Genomic DNA, 3,732 nt, shown 5'->3' with positions numbered 1-3,732 from the left:
TAGACGTTTTTGAAGGTAGCTAATCTATTTCTTACAACTGCCTACCTTTTATATATTTTCGTTAAAATGTAAAAGTAAACGTTTGTTTCGTTTTCCTTCACTGAAATTTCAATAACTCTTTAGTACCGCCAAGACAACAAATAAAGTGTTAAAGTATAATTAATATTATGCCTGGAGATAATAAGCTACATTCGATCATTCGTTTTTTCCATACTTTGAAATCGAGATTAGAAGATCACAAAGCAATATTCTTTAAAATAAATGAATAATGAAATGTTACACTCATATATATTGCCTCGTATTTTTTTCCCCACTGTATAATGCTTCAATAACGATAAGCCTTATATAAGAAGTAAATCAGATTAAGATTATGCATTCTTATTTTAGAAACTAGGGGGGCTAATCTCCCTGGTCGCTGACGCTCACCAAACCCGATGATTGCCTCGCAATAATTTCTGTATCTTGGCATGAAACTGTTACAAATTCTTCAACTGAAAATACATGTACTAAAAAAACACTTGTGTCGCCACGTCTAAATACTTCCCTTATGATACCATTAAGATATATAAGTGAATATAAATCATTTTTCTAAGCAATCATTTTTTAAAACAGCATTTTAAATTAAAAGTATAATGCTAGAACAAATTTGGTAAGTTTACAACCGCTATTTGATATTTTTGCCTAACAAACGGATGGATGTATTTTAAATGCAATTTTTGCATTCATCAGTTTGTGCATAAAACTGAAAGTTAAGTTCTAAATCAGTTAATTTAGTCTTTATTATCAGTCTTCTTATCAGTCTTTAACCGTAATCCATTATAGTATATTATTGTAAATAATAATAATAATAATAATTGTAAAACGGTTAATAAGATCAGACATGGATTTAAATAATTTTATCTCGAAATGCAACGTAAAATAGCATTATTCTAAAAATAATACTAATAAAAACAATTCTCGTTAACTTTTAATTTAGAAATGAAACAAAATCAAAAACGTAATAATAACAGTACAGGTAATTTTAACATTTAAACTAGGGAAAAAATATTTATAGGAAAACAATTCGCGATCACAACGAACTATAGGGGGCGTAGTTGTATGAGACGAATACCTGCGATTTCTATATCAACAGTCATTCAGTTGCTCTGGAGACGTCTTTAATGTAGCGTGTAGCACTGTAACGTTCCTTCTTTATTGTGGCTTATTAAATTTAAAAAAAAAAGTTTGATATTCCTTCTTAGGCAAGCAAAAACAAAATGGTATCTCTTTTTTTTTTAGAGAACGAACATCCAAAACACATCGGAAAAATATTCGTAAATAAGCAGAAAAAAAGTATGTATCTTCTTATTAGAGTTAAAACCTAATGTCTGAGAAATAGTTTTACTAAATTTACTGATATAACATGAAAGGCCTATTTAAACTTTACATACCATAGTTTTAAGAATCATATTACTCCAGCCATTAATGTAAGAAAAAAGTATACATAAGTCTCATAATTTTATATAATTTCATTTTGTGAAAAAAGTTTCTTGACAACAATTTTTATCGAAAAATTTTAAGTTTCAATAAAAATCATTATTTAGAAACTAAAAAACGTAACTATAAAATAAGGAAACCATTCTATAAAATAAAAAAGACCATTCTATAAAATAAAGAATGCTTACGAAGCAAAAGAAAAAAAAAAACAATTCTAAAAATTCCTCACATTAAAATAAATAAAAAATTTCAGGTTTTTGCTTCGTTTTTTTAAAATTCATAATACCATTCTATAGAAGATAATCATCAAATAAGAAAAAAAAATTTACATGTATAATTTTTTATTTTATAAATTATAACACTTACCTGCTTTATAAATCTGGAGAATTCCAAATAAAATGTTCTTTGGTTGAAAATTTTATTTTCAAATAATATATACATAGATTATCCCTTCATTACTTTTAGATAACATACCACACAGAAAAATTGTATAATTGTAAGATCTCGATATGAATTTTAATATGTAGCTTAAAAACAGAATAACTGAATTCCAGTTGAAATTATTCTTTCAAAACTAAAAAAATACTTACCAAGAAAACGATAAAAAATTTATTAAACATCAGCATAAATGATACTATTTCAAGCAATTCGGATGATTCTTTAGTGTTGTTTTCCGAATTATATGGATGCTGAAATATATACTATTCTTTAAAGAAGAAGAACATTCTATAACTGTTATAGTTCTGTAGGCTCTGAATTCACATTTAGTCATTGGAATGAAGAAATGAATGTTGACTTCACTTTAATTTGTAATGAATTGAAGACAGAAAAAATTTATTTTACCGTAATACACACATCTATAACAGTATGCGATCCCGAAATCGGAAGTTATCAGTTGCAAATTTGTTGATAATAGAAGTTAAAAATTATTGAGGAATTTTTCTTCAAATGTTTGGCATGTTCTGTTTTTGAAAGATTTACCAATGTTCTGGAGCGTTTTTTTCAAGTTTTTCTGCCTTTTCCTTAGGGAAATTTTGATTCTTATTTGATGCTTAGAAAATGGCGTCTGACTCTGCCATTGATTCTGATGAAACTAAATGAAAACTTAATAAATAAATACCAGATATTTTCAGGCTCCCGATAGAGGGCGTATTCAAGCGTTGCAATCGTGAATATCTTTATGACTTATATCAATTTTATGCTGATGACAACCAAACCAATATGAAAATTAATATGGAAAAACTGGATCCTATCACGTGACTTTCCTGCCAATAACAATGTATTGACAATAATGGAAAACTAAAACTGCGAAATCATCATTAGATTTTTATATCATATATAATAAGAAACTCGAGTTCAATGCAGTTTTTTCATTATTTAATATTATGGTCTGAAGATCATAGAATTAAACTCATTATTTTGGCTTTTGTTTGATAAAGAATAGGCATGCACCATATGATCCAGTAAACACGTATTACATTAAGCACGGAATCATTAAAAAAAGATAAAGTATTCGAATACCTTTACATTTGTAACAAAATAATTCTAACGGTAATGACTAAAAGAAAAGCAGAGGATACTGGATTACTCATGTTTCATCAAATTTCTTCATAAATTAGGTAGATATCGAATCGAAACCACGAATTACTTAATTTGACGACAAATATAGACGTTGTGAGATAAAAGCATCACCTACGCTGCTCGATTAAAAACGCCGTTTTCCCTTTGCATCATAAGTTAAGTCAGCCTTGAATGACAACATGGTTAGTAGAAAAGATATCACATAATAGTTAATAGAAAGTTAATAGAAAAGATATAAGCGATAGAAGCTTATTTTTAAAAAGATGTTTTATGTTATGGAAAAATAAAGAGTTTGAAAAGAATCTATTGGGATACCTTTTTATTAAATTCAACATTTGTTGATCCGAGACAGAATCCTGTATAAGGTCAGTTGATTTATATATTTGTCTGAAAAGTTTTGGTATTTAATATATTCGGTTGAAAAGATTTGTCAGCACATAACAAAACTTTACAATAGATGTCTTAGTTAGAAAAAGAAAACCAATAAGAGCAGCATTTAACAAAGCTTATAATAATTCAGTTGCTTTCTTTGAAAATGAAACAGTTAAAACAATGGGAATTATAGTTGAACTCACTTCATTGGGATGATTAAAAAACAGTTTTGGTATCGGGGAATTTTAAATTTTTTATCAGCCGATGAAATAGATACTGATGAACATAACACTGACACAATGA

Source organism: Parasteatoda tepidariorum, chromosome 9 (genome assembly GCF_043381705.1).
Source record: "Parasteatoda tepidariorum isolate YZ-2023 chromosome 9, CAS_Ptep_4.0, whole genome shotgun sequence".
Lineage (NCBI taxonomy): Eukaryota > Metazoa > Arthropoda > Arachnida > Araneae > Theridiidae > Parasteatoda > Parasteatoda tepidariorum.
This window is presented reverse-complemented; position numbering follows the sequence as displayed.